The 18,148-nt window shown below is 38.6% G+C and overlaps 2 long non-coding RNA genes across 9 annotated transcripts; both read right to left on the reverse strand.

Moving 5' to 3' along the window:
- Positions 1-246: 246 nt before the first annotated feature.
- LOC309868141 lies at positions 247-9,120 on the reverse strand. Of its 5 annotated transcripts, XR_014313508.1 has the most exons (9): positions 9,106-9,120; positions 8,404-8,585; positions 7,748-7,833; positions 5,566-5,643; positions 4,386-4,456; positions 3,383-3,465; positions 2,278-2,363; positions 1,353-1,438; positions 247-438 (listed from the first exon to the last, which is right to left on the reverse strand). It is a non-coding gene; the product is annotated as an uncharacterized lncRNA (long non-coding RNA). The 5 variants fall into 5 exon arrangements; XR_014313507.1 differs by lacking the exon at positions 8,404-8,585; XR_014313509.1 differs by lacking the exon at positions 9,106-9,120 and having other exon boundaries at positions 5,566-5,640; positions 8,404-9,052.
- Positions 9,121-9,126: 6 nt separating this feature from the next.
- LOC309868142 lies at positions 9,127-17,745 on the reverse strand. 4 transcript variants are annotated; one of them, XR_014313513.1, is made up of 8 exons: positions 17,672-17,745; positions 17,306-17,381; positions 13,983-14,067; positions 12,982-13,069; positions 12,025-12,151; positions 10,701-10,781; positions 9,717-9,799; positions 9,127-9,166 (listed from the first exon to the last, which is right to left on the reverse strand). It is a non-coding gene; the product is annotated as an uncharacterized lncRNA (long non-coding RNA). The 4 variants fall into 4 exon arrangements; XR_014313515.1 differs by having other exon boundaries at positions 17,306-17,377; positions 17,672-17,708; XR_014313512.1 differs by lacking the exon at positions 17,306-17,381.
- Positions 17,746-18,148: the final 403 nt, after the last annotated feature.

Raw genomic sequence — 18,148 nt, forward strand, 5'->3', positions numbered from 1 at the left:
CCCAGGACCCTGAGATCATGACCTGAGCCGAAGGCAGCGGCTTAACCCACTGAGCCACCCAGGCGCCCCTCTACACTTGTTTTGATTAAATAATTAATTCACTGAAAAGATTAACATGAGTATAATTTACAAAAACCCAAGAATAAGATGCCTGAAATGCCCTTAACGTCTAATATAGAATCATTGCCAACACAGCTTCCATTTCTTTTATTAATCAAACTCAATGTTATGTAAGAAATTAATGAATACAATGGTTTACATCACATTTATTCGTCGGCCATAGTGAACATTTTCATGATACTTACTACTTTCTAATAATACCACAAACACACACAAATGACCCAAACAAAAACAAAAATTTTTGACCATTACTCTCCTTGTTCCATCGGTCACGTGACAAGCCTGCTTCCCAACGGAAGACGGAATCAGCTCGAGCACCTGCTTTGAAGAGGACAAAACAGAAGGGGATGAAAAAAATTGAGGCTTTCTCTCCACTGACCCGTCCATCCCACCACTCAGTTACATAATCATGTGAGCACTTATTAACTTAACGGATATATTTATTCTTACCTTACAAGTAAACTTCAAACTTGGAACCACATCAACAGTTCCAACAACAACTGACTACAGCATTTCGTGACTTTACTCAACCCCAGTCAAAGATGTAACACACCCGGTCCTTTCTATCCAATGTATGTTGATAATCTTTTACCTTGTTCTGTATTTACCAAAAACAGAACTTCAATCTCCTCACCTTTCTTCATTTATACATGTGTTCATTTATCCTATCATTAATCGTTTCATACATTAATTACTAATTACTAATACTTTCATAAATCAATTACTAAAATTCATAAATTACTAAGCTCCATAAATTACTTACGAACATCAACAACGAAATCCTTCTTTATTACTGACATCTGTATAGAGGATCCCCAAACACAGGAGAAACAGACTAGTGTATTTATGGATCCGATCTGAGTTCCAGACATTTACCACCAGTTGTCATCCTTGGTCCAAGACTCACTCTTTCCCTTCTCATAAACATTTATTTATTAATTCATTAATAAAAAAATACACATAAATCAAAATATAAGAATATGGTCCTTCAGCATTCCTAACGTCTTTATATGTTTATACATTAATATAGTCTCTGTAATATTACAGTGACTCAATCTCTCTCATTAACTGACCTTGGTGTTACATTTATGGATTAGTAAACATAATGCTACATATCAATCCAGTAGTAAACACTGTTCTATTTTGCCTTCTCTGATTTTATTTAATACTTTGGAATAAACACACTGAATAGCCCTAAATAAACCAAGATAAAAGCTCTGAGTCTTACTCACATGGTCTCCACGCTCCTCCAACGTAGATGCAAGCAGAGGGCTGGCGACCTTGGACGAATGTTACCGTCTGCCGGAGTGTGTCCATTCTGAGGAGTACGGAGCAGAGCACATGATTAAAAAAAAAGAGAGAGAGAGAGAGACATTACTCCACTGATTCCCGCTTTAATTCTTCCATTTAGCCTGGCATTTAGGAAATCATTACTGAAAAATATTTATTTCACCGTCTTCCACAAAAATGAACTACTTTGAACTTCCCAGTGATCCAGGATATAAAAACCATCTACAATGTGTCCTATCTCATCCGAGCCAACGAGGGGACAGTCATGTACCATTTCCTTCTCTTTGGACTTCAGTGTTTTCAAATTATATTAATAATACTTCTTGCCTCCCCACAGATTTTTAAAATTGGACAATGTTCCTACAATGTGTATTTTTTTACGTATTTCCTTACTGCTATTTCATTGATCTGATTATAATCGAGAATGGAAATGCATGGGGAGAAAGACCGCCTCTCTTCTGTGTTGGACCTCAGAGTTCCAGACACGTATCACTCATCATCCGTGATTCATACGCTGGCAGTTATCATCACTGATCCAGAAGGACCGCTTTCTTCTCATTCATTTCTACATTCTTCGTTAATCAGTAATTCACTAATTGCTATTTAAAACTATATGATTCACAAAACCTGAAGAAGGAACGTTTATCTATAATATGAATCTGGAATCATTCACGTATCACTCTTCTCTCTCATCAGTTATCCTGCTTTTCATAAATGCACTGATCAATGTAAGGGTTCGTTTCAATCCTGTATTCATTACTAGGCTCCAGCTGGCCTTCTCTGGTTGTAATTCATATTTTGTATGAACACAATGACTATCCTTAGCAAAATACCAGAAACAAGACAGGAACTTGGACCATTACTCACATCCGTCTCCTGTCGCCCCAGTACAAAAATACAACCTGAGGGCCCTTGATCAGGGAGAATCCTCACGCAGGTGTAATCTGTCCATCCTGCAGAGTGTAAAGCAGAGCATATCATAGAAACAGTCAAGACATTCCATTCTATTGGTCCGCGCTTTTAACCTTTCATTAAATCCACTGTTGGTCAACTCTTAATTTGGTGTAAATATTTTTTTCTCTTGAGAAAATGAATAACTTTGCTTTACCAATGACCCAGAATCTGAACATTGTCTACGACTTACACTCTCCACAGCATCCTTAGCCATACATCTAACGGTCATGTAGCTCTCACTTCTAATTAAACCTCAGAGTTTCCAAAGAATGTTCATAGTATTTCTTGCATAATCACGTATTTCTTGCATAATCACATAATTGGACAATGCTTCATTACATTCCCCTTTATTTATGTTTATTGATTATTTAACTAACCCAATTATAAAAATTGAAAGAAAATGCAGGAACACTAACAGCAAAACAAGATCCTTGTGTATTCTGGACATCTGTCCACACGGGATCGCTTCAAACAATGGGAATGCACAAGATTTCTCTTCTGTTGGACCTCAGAGTTCCAGACACGTATTCATCACATATGACTTATATGCCATCAGTGGTCATCGTCAATCCAATATTATCCCTCTTTTTCGTTATTCATTTCTAATTGTTTACTGAGGAAATCATTAATGCACTAATAATTTTAAATGCTGTAATTCATAAAAACTGAGGAAGAACTCAAATGTCCCTACTTCTACCTAGATCATCCTCACATCAATGTATCTCTTGAATTAATTTAATGAATGATCCTTTAATTAATATTGCTTACATCAGCTCCCATGTATCTGCTTTGAGACATGGATAGCACAGTCCATGATAAAACATAGAATTAAACGTTGATTTCCATTGAGTGTTGCTTTCCACATTAATCATGCATGGGTTAACTAGTATAATAGTCTACATAGCCCGCATTTATCAGGGAAATGCAGTGCCTCTTTTCATTATACGCTGTAGGTTTTTAATAATACAGTGAATGACCTAAAACCTTAAACCAAGAAAATCATATCACTGTTACTTACATTAATCCCCATCCTTCTACTACAGAGGCAAGCACAGAACTCAGGATCATGGAAGACGTTACATCTGCTCAGGTGTGTCCGTTCTGAAGAGCACACAGTGGGGCAAGATAAAAAAAGGACTGAGGTATGGTGTTCGCGGGCACTGGCATCCCATCTTTAATTCACTCCCTTATTAAGTAATGAATACAATACCGCATATTTTTTTCTCGTAAGTAAAGGAACGCTATCAATCTAGCTGATAAAGAATCTGAACATTGGTTATTACTTATCCATAACTGCATCATCCTCAAAGAGCAAGTCCTGTACCATATGCTCCCTTGTAGACATCAGCATTTTAAATACGCACTAACACTATTCCCTACCAAACCACCTATTTTTATAATTGGACAAGATTTCGCTGCTTTAATCTTTATTTATTCACATGCTTGTTGATTGATTGTTTCATTGATCTAATTATAAAAATTAAAAGAATTTTCATATTTTAAAATTAAAAAATTTTTTAATGGACAAGGACCCATAACCAAGATCCTTGTATGTGCTTGGTATCTGTCTACAGAGTCACCTCAAACATGACAATGAACCAGACTCCATTTCTGCTGGACCTCAGAGTTCCAGACACGTATTCATCGTATCCGACTCATACGCCACCAGCGGTCATCATTGATCCAGTGCTGTCCGTTTCCCGTCACGCAACTCTACGTTTCTGTCGAGTTATTCATTGAATCGCTCGTAATAATGTGAAAACCCTGTCATTCACAGAAGCCCAAGAAAACTCAGGATATTCTTAATCTCTAAATAGAATCATTCTCACATCAATATATCTCTTTAAAAATTATGTTGTTATTCATTCAGGTATTAATCAATATCATGTTTCATACAAGTCAGTATTTGTCACTGAGCTCCTGTTGGCCTTCTGTGATTCTAATGGAACTCTCAAGTAATATAATGAATTCCCTGAATAATAAAATCACGGAAACCAAGACCAGAAACGGGATTTACTCACGCTGTTCTCTGCACGTCTAACAGAGGGATGCGACCACCGAGCTCGCCACCGGGCAGGACTGCTTACATCGGCTCAAATGTGTCCATTTTGAGACATGGAAAGCACCGTCGATGATAAAAAATAAAATAAAATAAAACGTTCATTTCCATTGATTCTTGCTTTCCACATTTCATTTACACGGTCATTGAGATATCTAAGAATGTTGCATTAACATTGATTTTTGTTTGTTTTAACAACAACAGCAACAAAAATCCTCAGACTTAAGATTGATCCAGAACCATAAAATTGACTCTGACCTGTTCATGTCTAAATGACTACTGGCTAGAGAAGTGACAGTCCTGATCTATTTAGCTCTTAATGGGTGTCAGGGTTTGCAATTTTCCTGGTTATTTCTTGCCTATACACTGGTCTTCGGGGCTGAACAATGCTTCACGCGTTTATGTTTATCACCATTCGTATTCCTCAGTGGTTCTACCCTTGATCCACTTGTAATAATAAATATAAATGTATGACCCAGTGAAACCATTCTCTTTGCGCTTTCCATAGGATCAACTCACAGAAAGGACTGTGTATGGAATGGGACCTCCGCGATCGACATAAATACTATCAATCATCCGTAACTGGCCTGCCACCAGTTATTCTCATAGGCAGATAAAAGATCAACTTTGCCTTTACTCATTTCTACATCTGTATCAATTCAATCATTAATTCAATGATTATAGTAAAATACCTGATTAACAATGACCAAAGAATCAACAAATTGGATATTCCTAACTTCTATCTATGGAATAATTGCTAACATAGATAATCTCTCTCTCTCATTAATCAATCTAAGTGTTACATAGTATCAATAATCAACATAGTATTTATCACTGGGCCATAATTTACTTTTTGATTATTTTTTTAAAGATATTATTTATTTAATACAGAGAGAGATCACAGGTAGGCAGAGAGGCAAACAGAGAGAGAGGGGGAAGCAGGCTTCTTGTTGAGCAGAAAGCCTGATGCAAGGCTTGATCCCAGGACCCTGAGATCATGACCTGAGCAGAAGGCAGAGGCTTGACCCACTGAGCCACCCAGGTGCCCTACTTTTTGATGATATTTATAAAATTTCAATAATAATGTGAATATCCTTAAACAAACGACCCAAACCAAGACAAAATCTCTAATTACTATTCACCTTGCTTTAGTCTCCTAAGGCGTAGGCAACATAACGACCATGATCAGGGTAGAGGTGAAATCAGCTGGAGCATCTCTACTGAAGTGTACCAAGCAGAGAACATGAGAAAAAAATGAGACGTTCTTCCACTACCCTTGCTTTACATCTGTCACTTGGTCTGGCCTTCAGGAAATCGTTACTGGAGAATATTCATTTCATTACCATTTATAAAAAGGAACCGCTTCGAAGTTCATCAACATTGTCAGTAATGTGACCAGTCTATACCATCCAAGCCAAAGAGGGAACAATCATGTACCATTTATTTCTCTATGGACTTCAGCATTTTCAAATTATATTAATAGTACTTCCTGCCTCCCCGCATATGTTTAAATACTTCTACAATTTACTTTTTTAAAATATATTTTCTCATTGGTGTTTCATTGATCCAATTACAATCAAGAATGGAAATGCACGGAGAGAAAGACCCCATCTCTTCCGTGGTGGACCTCAGAATTCCAGACACGCATCGTTCATCATCCGTGATTCATACGCCGGCAGCTATCACAGACCCAGAAAGACTGCCTTCTCTTCATTCATTTCTACATTGTTTATTAGGTCATTAATTCACTAATTATAAAACTGTATGATTCACAAAAACTCAAAAGGGCCTTGATTGCCGTGATAGATATCTGGAACCATTCCCATGTTATACCTCCGTCATATTTATTATCAGTTTTTCATAAATGTTTTCATCAGTGGAACACTTCATTTCAACCTCGTATCTGTCACCAGGACACAGCTGGCCATTTGAGCATTACTACCCAGGAATCTGAGTTGATTTCATCTTTTCTATTACTGCAGTAAAGAGGGTTGGACACACCACCCAAATCAAAACAAAAACTTTGGTTATTACTCATATTGGTCTTCCATCTCCTAAAACAAAGACTCAAGCCTGGAACTCATGATCAGGGAAGAATCCCAGCTCAGGTGTGCGGCGTCTGTCCTCGGGAGTGTACGGCAGAGCCCACGACAACACAGGCTGAGACACTGTTTCCACTGGTCTTCGCCTTTCCCCGCCCACACAGTCAGTCATCTGGGATCTGGGCCATCACTAATCTGGGGTATGTATGTTTTCCCTTAAGAAAACAAACTTCAGGGCGCCTGGGTGGCTCAGTGGGTTAAGCCACTGCCTTGGGCTCAGGTCATGATCTCAGGGCCCTGGGATCGAGTCCTGCATCGGGCTCTCTGCTCGGCAGGGAGCCTGCTTCCCTCTCTCTCTCTCTGCCTGCCTCTCCATCTACTTGTGATTTCTCTCTGTCAAATAAATAAATAAATAAATAAATAAATAAATAAATAAAAAGAAAACAAACTTCAAATTACCACTGACCCAGTCGACAAGCACTATGCGGGACTTATACTATTTATACCATCCTCAGCTGTACAGGTAACAGCCACGCGCAACGTGCTTCTAACTGCACATCGGGGTTTTCATGGTAGAGTAATAGTATTAATTATTAATCACTAATAATAAATTAATAAATTGAGTCCTAGTTATTGCCTAACCACATCTTTTTATAATTAGACAATGCTTCCCTCTCTTCATCATTTTATTTATTTATTTATTTATAGGACCTCTTATTTAGCTATATGTAAATTTACATTTACATATATGTAAATGCACTGTATGCATATATGTATACTTACATACATGTATACGTAACAATACATATAAATGCATGTACACTAAGACCAAAATCAAGATCTTGCTATGTTCCTGACACCTGTCTGTTACAAATAATAATGAGAACGGACTGGATTAATTTCCTGTTGGACCTCAGAGTTTCACATATTCATCGTACAGGACTCATGCGCCACCAGCAGTCATCATCGATCCAATACTGCCTCTCCTTCTACGTTACATTCTTTGGAGATTGAGTGAATCACTAGTTCACTGATAATTTAAAATCCTATTATTCACAAAAAACGAAATGTTTTTATGTCCTTAAACCGAATATACATCACTATCCTTCATTATTATCTCAGTTTTCCACACGCGCATTAATCAATACAGTGTTTTCTCAAATTCAATATTTATCACAGAGCTACAGTTAGCCTTCTGTGATTCTATGTGGAATTTCTGAATACGGCAAATGAGCCGGAAAAAATCACTGAAATAAAGAAAAGAAATTGGACTATGACTCACATGGGACCCTGTGCCTCTGTCACACCGAAGCTATCGTAGAGCTCGCCACCTTGGAATAATGCTTGGTTAGCTCGCATCTGTCCATTCTGGGAAGTACAAACCATAGTCAGTGACAGAAAAAAATGATAAAAATTTAATCTCCATTGATACTTGCCTTCCACATTGATGTTCCTCAGTCTTTAAGAAATCCAAAAATTTTCGTAACATAGATCTTTGTCTCTTAACAAAAAGGAAAACTTCAAACTTGACACTGACCCAGAACAATGAAACTGACTCAATTATTCATGTCTATATAATCCTTAGCAAAAGAAGGGAAAGCCAGGAAGCAACTATTTCATGAAGGGCATCAGTGTCTGTGAATTTTATTACTGACATGACAACATTACATTCAGAATTAGGGAATAACTAACGTTTTCCTCTTAATCTATTATTTATATTTTCTTTAATGATTCTTCTTTACATATATTCTAATTTTTTATTATTTTTTTCCCTTTTTTTTATTGTGTCATGTTGTCACCATACAATAACCTCATTAGTTTTTGATGCAGTGTGCCAAGATTCATTGTTTGTGTACAACCCCCAGCCCTCCATCTTTCATGATTCTATCACTGGTCCATCCATAATAACAAATATAAATATATTCATCCAAGGGGTACCTTCATGGCTCAGTCGGTTAAGTGCCTGACTTCTGATTTTGGCACAGGTCATGTTCTCAGGATCATGGGATCTAGCCCCGTGTCAGACAGATACGAGGTTGAAATGAAGTGTTCCACTGATTAAAACATGCTGGGCATGGTGCCTTCTTAGCATTCTCTCTCTCCCTTTCTGCCCCTCCTTTCTAAAAATAAGTCAGTAAATAAACAAATATATAAATTCACCCAGAATAAGGATGTAATCTTTATACATTCCTAGCATCTATCTGTAGGATCAAATAAACAGAGAAAATAGAATACTAATTATATTGCACCTCCGGGTTCCAGACACATACTGTCTGTTGTCCACTGACTCCTCCCCACCAGTCACCGCCACTGGTTCCAACAGAGGTTAGTTTATTCACTTGTACATTTCTATCAATTGAAACATACCTTCATTGATCATAATAAAATCAATACACTATTCAGAAAAACTGAGGCAATACTTGAATATTCCTAAACTTCCTATAGAATCACTGCCAAAATAGATCATATCGCTTTCAATAATAAATGTTATGTATTATCAATTAATCAGCGTAATGTTTCATATCATATTTATCACTGAGCTGTAATTAATATTTCCTTATATTTACTATGTTTTAATCAGACCATGAAAGCCCTTAAACAATGACCCAAAGCAAGGAAAAAACGTCGATCATTACTCACGTTAGTCTCTTTCCTATAAGAGGGAACAAAATGAAGGCAGAAATCACCTTGACCTTCTCTTCTGAAAAGTACCAAGCACAAAGAGTGATAAAAAGATTAAGACGTTCAACTGATCCATATTCCTGTCTACTGATTCTTTCATGATTCAATTGTATTAAGAAAAGCAAGTGCATGAAGAGAAGGAAGCCATCTCTCCTGTGCTGGACCTCAGAGTTTCAGACACGTATCACTCATCATCCGTGACTCAGACGCCGGCAGTTATCATCCCTGATCCAGAAAGACGGCGTTCTCTTCATTCATTTCAATATTGTTTACTGACTCACTTATTAACTCACTAATGATAATATTTAGATTCCATTATTTACAAGCCCCAATAAGGCCTTGATATCCCTAATATGCTTCTAGACCCATCTTTCTATCGTTGTATCCCTGCCCTGTATCGGTTTCTCCTACACGCTTCCTGAAAATCAATACGCTGCTTCCTAAAAATCTCCTAGTTGTCAGTAGGAGAAAGATAACCCTCTTTGATTATATTTCAAATACTGGATTACGACAGTAAATATCCTTAGACCAACAACCCAAACCAAGAGAAGAAATGCGATTATGCTTACACGGGTCTCCAGTCTCCTAAAACAGATGCAAACACAGAGGTCAGGATCAAGAGAGAAATCCTTAAACCAGGTCCAGTGTCTTTCTAAGAAGTACAAAGCAAAGCAGGTGATAAAAACGGTTGAGACATTCTCTCCCTTTATGCCAGATTCAACGTCCACACAGCTCTCTAGGCAATCATTAGTCTGGTGTACGTACTTCGGTCTGTTATGAAAACCAACGACTTCGATCATACCACTGGGCCAGAATGTGGACGTGATGTAATTCACATTGTCTACATCATCCCAACCCTAAGTGGTAACAGTCAAATAACATTTGTTTCTACCTGAACTACCGAGTTTCCATAATAGAATCATAGTATTCCTTGCCTCATTATATATTTTTGTAATTGGACAATGCTTTACTCTAGTCATCTTTATTTATTTATTTATTTATAGGTTCTCACATTTATCCAATTGTAAGAATAAAATAAAAATGCATCAACACCAAGACCAACAGCAAACCTTTCCTTTGCTCCTGGTATCGGTCTATAGGATGCCTTCAGACTGGGAATGGAGTAGACCAGGTTGGACCTCAGAGTTCCAGACACGTATTCATCGTACACGACTCATACGCCACCAGCGGTCATCATCGATCCAATACTGTCCCTCTTTTTCTATTTGTTAATTGATCAGATCATTAATTCACTACTAATTTTTAAGTGGGATGACTCCAAGGAGACTTGGTACATACAAGTCCCACATCTGTACACTGAATTCACCTCACATCAGTGTCTCTCATCAGTGTCTTCAGACGGCAGACCTGCGTTCACCAATGTGCTTCGTACGTTCTGTATTTAACACGGAGAACCAGCTGCCTTCCTTAATTCTATTTTATGTGTTTTAATAAATAATACTAATAAATCATCAATTAAAATTTATAACCAACAGGGAATAACCTTTAGAAAATCCCCTTAAACTGAGAAGAGAACGTCAACCGTCACTCACAGGAATCTCCGTCCTGTGTACAGAAGCAACCACAGACCTCGCGCCCAGGGAAGTCACCGAATCATCTCGTGCGTATTCATTCTGAGGAGTACAGAACACAGTGGAAGATTAAAAAAAAAAAAAAAAATGGAACCTAATCCACACTGTTCCTTGCTTGCTGCATTTCATTTACCCAGTATTTGATATTCATTTGTTTCTTTACATACGTATGGTCATCTTATAAAAATCTGATCTTTGGTCTGAGAAACAATTAAAGTGATTCCCACTTAGGCACGCCTATAGACCCACAGCCAAAGAGATGACCTTTGGTCCACTTATTTCTTAGTGGACATCAATCAGTTTTTCCAGCTTTTCACATTAATACATTCTGCCTTGGGGGTGCCTGGGTGGCTCAGTGACTTAAGCCTCTGCCTTCGGCTCAGGTCATGATCCCAGAGTCCTGGGATCAAGCCCCGCATAGGGCTCTCTGCTCAGCAGGGAGCCTGCTTCCTTCTCTCTCTCTCTCTCTCTCTCTCTCTCTCTGCCTGCCTCTCTGCCTACTTGTGATCTCTCCCTCTATGTCAAATAAATAAAATCTTAAAAAAATATATTCTGCCTTGATACCTGGGGTTTGTATTTGGACAATACCTCACGCTATTCTTCCTTATGTGTTTATCTGTATTTGCATGATGGTTCTATCATTGATCCATTAATAATAACGTCTGTATCTATGAAACAAAACAAGAATGTGATCTCGTACTTGACAGTGCTCTATAGAATTGATTTCAAGAGAAGAAACAGACCAAATTACGTTGTGTTGGACCTCAGAGTTTCAGACACATAGTTTCATCGTCCATGACTCCTATGCCACCGTCCTCATCACTGGTCCAGGACTGAGTCTCTTCTTAGTTCATTTCTACTTTTGTATCCGTGAAATCATCAGTTCCTTGGCAATTATAAAAATAATACATGGGGGGGCACCTGGATGGCTCAGTGGGTTAAAGCCTCTGCTTTCGGCTCAGGTCATGATCCCAGGGTCCTGGGATCAAGGTCCACATCAGGCTCTCTGCTCTCTACCTGCCTCTCTGCCTACTTGTGATCTCTGTCTGTCAAATAAATAAATAAAATCTTTAAAAATAATAATAATACATGGCTCACACGAACCACAGAATAAGATCCTTGAATATCTCTAACGTCAGTTAACAGAATCATTATCCAGACGGCGTGCATCACCCCCATCTCCTATATTACTCATCAGTCAACGTGATGGGTCTCATCCCATTTGCCATGAGGCCTCGGTTGTTTTTTTAATCAATTTAATGCTTTTTAATGATACCCTGATTACCCTGAAACAAGTGGCCCTTTCCAAGACGACCATTTTGACCAGCACTCGCCTCCATCTCTTTCAGTGCTCACAGGGAACATCACAGTCTTGATCACGGCGGAAGCTGAAAACAGCTCAAGTGTCTATTCTGAGGAGTGACAAGCAGGAAGATAATAAAAATTTTGAGCTCTTCTCTCCACTGATTCATATATCCCACTGTTCACTTGCTGTCATTTAGGCATTTATGAAATTATTGTAATTTTCCCCTTAATACATCAAATGTCGACGCTGTAACAGATTCCAGTAATTACGACTTATTCCCCACATCATTCTTACTCAGACACGGATCTTTTCTTTTCCATTCTGATGCACACTAATATCATTTTACTTATTATATATTACAGCAATGAACACTGCTTCACCCTCTTCATGTTTATCTATTATTTGTTTGTATATTTTTGTCACTCTTTTTGTAACAATACTGTTAGACATGCATGTCTAGACACCTCTCCCGAGGATCACTTCCAGGAGGAGAAAGGACTAGATTTTTTGTGTGTCGGAACCCAGAGTTCCAGACCTGTGATGTTCATCGTCCAGGACCCTTGCGCCACCACTCATCATCATTTACCCAGGCGTGTCCCTCATGATCTCCAAATCATGTCTACATGTTTTGATTAATTCATCATTTCACTAAGAATAACAAAATAATACCTAGGGGTCACAAAACCTCAAAACAAGTCCTTCCATATCTCTCACATTTGTCCGCAGAATTAATTCCCACTAACAATGTATATCATCCATTAACTGACCTCAATGTTTTTCCTACATAGGCTAATTAACACATGTTTCTTATTAACCTGATTCTAATTATTGGGCCATGGCTGGTCATCAGCAGTTAGACTTCACAACTTTTTTTAATAATGGAATGAAAACCTTTTTGAAAAACCACCAAACCAGGAAAAGAATTTTGACTCTTACTCGCACTGGGGTCCACGCTATCACCCACAGATTTGACCACGAAGCCGGCGACTAGGGTAGATGCTTCCATCAGCTGACAGTGACCATTCTAAGAAGTACAAGACAGAGCAGGGGATAAAAGATGGAGACCTTAGGTTCCTTTGTCCCTGTATCCCAACTTTCACTCAGTCCGTCATTTAGACAAGTGGCGACTTGAGATAATGTGTATCTCTTTCCTATTAAGTAAACAAACAATATCCATCTTGCCCCTGCCAAAAGGACGCTGTTCTTAACACGGTGCACACCACCAACCTCAGCCCAAGACACAACACCCTTAATACCATCTCTTTCCTAATGGATATCAGTCTTTTCGATATAATTAATGTATTATTATATTATAGTAACTGTCACCTAACCACCTATTTTCATAGTTAGACAAGGCTTCCCCTTCTCTTCATTTAAATTTGTTGACATCTGTGTATTAATCTCACTGATCCGATTATAAAAATAGGAAGGAAATTCATGAATATAATGACAAAAACCACGGTCTTTAAATATTCCTGACTCTGCCTCTAGACCACATCAAACAGGGACAACGGAGCAGAGTCCATCTGTGCTGGACCTCAGAGTTCCAGACACGTATTCATCGTACACGACTCATACGCCACCAGCGGTCATCATCGGTCCAGTGTCGTCCCTCTCGGTCACCTTTCGTTTCTCCATTATTTACTGATCAATTCCTAATTCAGTAACTATAATTTTAACAATGATTACTCCCAGAAACTACATGGAGCTTAGCAATTCCATGTATCTATTTAGAACCATTCTCACGTCTCTATCACGTTCATTAATTATTGTCAATTCGTATTATATGCATTAATCAATACAACGCTATGTATCAAGCCCATGTTGCTCAGTGGGCTAACTGGATTTACTGATTCCACGCCATGGTTTTCAATGATGCACTGAATCCTGCTGAGCAAAGAACAGAAACTAAGACCAAACCTTCGACTACGACTCACATGGTCTCCGTGTTCCTGACACATGAACACAACCCGAGATCTCGTGACCAAGGAAGAATCCTGACATCTGCTAGCCAGGTCCTTTCTGAGGAATACAGAGGAGCACAAACAAGAGGAAAATTTCAGATCCTGTCTCCATGGGTCCTTCTTCCTACATTTCTTGCATTTATTTAGGCAGGCATTCATCTTTCATAATGTGTTTTCTCTTACCTAAAGGAAAGCTTAAACTTGAGGCTGAACAATAGCAATGATAAGGGTTCTTCCTTATCAGTGCTTACAGAATTCTTAAGCAAACGAGCATTCTTCCTCACTTCTTATATGTCACCACATATATTCCAAGCTGGACAATGCTTCACCCTATTTATCTGTTGGGTTTTTTTTTGTTGTTGTTTTCAATGCTTTGATTACTGATTCCTTCATAACCAGAAATCTAAGGCTATGAACCCAACATAGGAGTATGAGCTTTGTAGACAATTATCATATGATCTCCCTGATATGAGGAAGTTGAGAGGCAGAGTGGGGGGTTTGGGGGTATAGGAAAGGAACGAATGAAACAAGATGGGATCGGGAGGGAGATAAATCGTAAGAGACTCTTAATCTCACAAAACAAACGGAGGGTTGCCAGGAGAGGGGTTCAGGGAGAGGCGGGGTGGGATTATGGACATTGGGGAGGGTATGTGCTATGGTGAGTGCTGTGAAGTGTGTAAACCTGATGATTCACAGACCTGTACCCCTGGGGCTAATAATATATGTTAATTAAAAAATTTAAAAATTTTTTATAAAGAATATGAACTTTGTATATTTCTACATTGACCCACGGGGTCACTTACAACAGAAAACAAGCTAGATTTTGCTTTACATGGACTCAGAGTTACAGGCGTGTAACACGCAACCACGGAGGATTCCTACGCCACCAGTTTTCACCATCGATCTAGATTTGAGTCTCCTTTTCTTCATCCTAATTCATTGGTAATAAAAATCAATGCGTGATTTGGAAAAATCACCAAAAAAACCTTAAATACGCCTACTTCTATCTGTAGAATCGTGCGCCACACAGATTGCGTCTTTCACTAGTCAATCCCCATATTGTACATTATCAGTGAATCAACGTTAATATTTCATATCGTATTTCTCATCAGACCATAGTTAACATCTTTATTTTATTTACTACTTTACTACTTTTAAATGATATTGTGAATGCTCTTAAATCACCAAAAACAAGGTCTTTGACAATTACTTGCTTTTATCTCTTTTCTAACACAAAGATATCTTAACAGTCTTAATCACCGTGAATGATAAAATCAGCTCAGTGCATGCCCTCTGAAGAGATGATAAAATATGATACAGTAGACAATATGATAAAAAATTGAGTTATTGTCTCTGTATTTTCCATCACTTGTCTGCATAGGCAGCTGGGCATTTATTACTTTTTGGTAGTATTTATTTACTTTTTTATTAATAAACTCCAAATTGATTCCTGACTGAGAGCAGTAACTATTACCTATCACTGTCTAAATCACCCTTCATCAAATACAAAATATACTTGGTCCTTTTTTTAATCTATTCCTTTACACTCATATGCCTTTTCCTTAGTATATATTTTGTTTGATGAACAGAGCTTCATTCTCTCCATATTTAGTCATAAATTCATGTTTTTCTTCCATTGATACTTTCATAATAGTATTTTAAAGCTTCATGAACTCAAAGGCTAAGAACAAAATCCTTATATACTCCTGATACCCATCCATAGTTTCCCTTCATAAAGCACAGGGGACCAGATTCCATTTGTGCGGGACCTCGGAGCTCCAGAAAATGTCTCTGTCAGACATGACTCGTGTCTCACCCATCATCCCTGGTGGTCCAGGACTGGCTTGCTTTCTCCATGACAACCTACATTTGTTCACCATTTAATTCATCAGTGAAGAAATACACATAAATCAGACAGACACACAAAAAAGAGTATGATTCTTTAGTAGCTCTAACCTCCATCTACACAATCTATTTCCACGGAGACCAAATTCCTTTCATTAACTCAGCTTAGTATTTCCCGTATGCGTTCATCGGCGCTGCTCCACATTAACCTTGTATTTAACGCTGGCATAGCTCACCTTCTTTCGTTATATTTAATACTTTTTTTAAAGTTTTTATTTCAACTCCAGCTAGTGAACATGCAAGGTTGTGTTAGTTCCAGGTGCACAATGCAGTGACTCAACACTCGCATGCAACACCCGGCGTTCATCGTGAGTGACCTCTTGAAGGCCCATCCGCTCGCTGCTCAACCATCCCCCCGCCCCCCGCTTCCCCTTAGCAACCATCAGTTTGTTCCCGGAAGTTAGGAGTCGGTTTCTCGGTTTGCCCTTCTCTGTCTCTTTCCCCTGTGTTCGTTTCGTTTCTTAAACTGCACATGAATAAAATCGTATGGTATCTGTCTTTCTCATACTACCGACTTCTAGCATAATACTCTCTACCTCCATTAATGTCATTCCAAATGGCGAGATTTCAGTCATTTTTGTATGGGGATATAAGTTTTTAATAACACAGTAAAAATGTTTTTTGAAACGGCAGCACTGTGTTGTTCTCCAACTAATGAATCATTCAACATTTTACCAAAAACTAATGATGTACTATGCGTGGCTAATTGAACTTAAAATACATACAAACATACATAAAAGTATGACAGTACTCTAGCCAAGAAGAACACTGGTTATTACTCACACTGGCCTCCCTCTTCCTAACACACAGAGCTCCTGACCATTTAAGATTTTAAATTAACTGGAATACTTCCTTTCTGTGGAGGGCAAAGGCCAGAACAGCAGCAACAACAAAAGGACGGAGACACTCTCTCCATTGGCCCATAATTCCATCTGTATTTTTTCAGTCGTGTAGGCAATTAGTAAGTTCTGATCATACCTATTTTATTTTCTCTTAAGGGACGAAATCACGTTAGTATGGCCAATGACAAAGAATATGAACAGTGATGGCTACACCTTACGGCCTGTGTCATACTCAGTAAAAGGGGCAACAGGCGTCTGTCATTTATTTTCACTAATTGTCAGGGTTTGCACTACATATTAATTGTACTTCGCCTTGCCCACATATTTTTATAAGTGGACAATGATTTACTCCCCTCCTCTTTATTTGTAATATGTTTATTGCTATTTTCACTGATCCGATTATATTTGTAGAATGAAAGTGAATAAAAACCAAGACCAAAAAAAGAAGACCCGCGTGTATCCTCATATCTGTATAGGACCACGTCAGCACCATGGAACAGATTGGTTTTGTGCTGGTCCTCAGAGTTCCAGACACACGCGACTCCGTACCTCAGCTGCCATCGCTGGTCTGGGACTGGCTCTTTTTTTCTACTGTCATCTGCATCTGTTTATTGTAATTAACTGCCTATTACAGAAATAAACACAAGTCACCAAAAAAAATAAATAAATCACAAGTAAGATCCTTGAATATCCCTACGACCCATCCATGCAATCATTTCCACTGAGGATAAACTCCTTCATTAACTGCCCTCAGGGTTACGCGTAAGGGTGAACATCGGATTGGTTCACAACAACGATACTTGACTTGGTATGTTTGGGCTTCTTGATTGAATCAAACACTTTTTGAGAACAGAGTAATTAAATCAAACAGACCAGAACGTTCCATCCAAGACGAGAACACCGACCAGTACTCACACTGCTCGCCACGCTCCCACGACGCAGAAGCACGCACAGAACCGCGACACGTGCGATGCGTTCAGGAGCTCCAGGGAAGACCGCAACCCCGTCTTCCCTGATCCTTGCCGCTCCAGTTCCCTTTTCAAGGCTGTAGGCAATCATTAATTAGGCGTAACTCTCTGAATTCATTTTCTCTTAAGAAAATCGGAACCACTTAGATCTTTTCCCCAACCCAGAAAATGAACATCGATTAGTATTGGCCTGTATCATCCTCAGCCAAAGACTTAAGTCACGCAAACATTTCTTAGTCTTTGGACTTCACAAATTTGAAATTTATTGATACTATTCCTTGCCTTGCCACCGATTTTTATAATTAGAGCATGCTTTCCCATATTCCTCTTTATTTGTTTATATTTATATATATTTGTTCAGGGACAGTGTCAATGCTCCGATTATCATTGCAGATGAAAATGCATGAACAAACACGGAGACCGA

This window comes from Mustela nivalis, assembly GCF_964662115.1.
Source record: "Mustela nivalis genome assembly, chromosome: 6".
NCBI classification, from domain to species: domain Eukaryota; kingdom Metazoa; phylum Chordata; class Mammalia; order Carnivora; family Mustelidae; genus Mustela; species Mustela nivalis.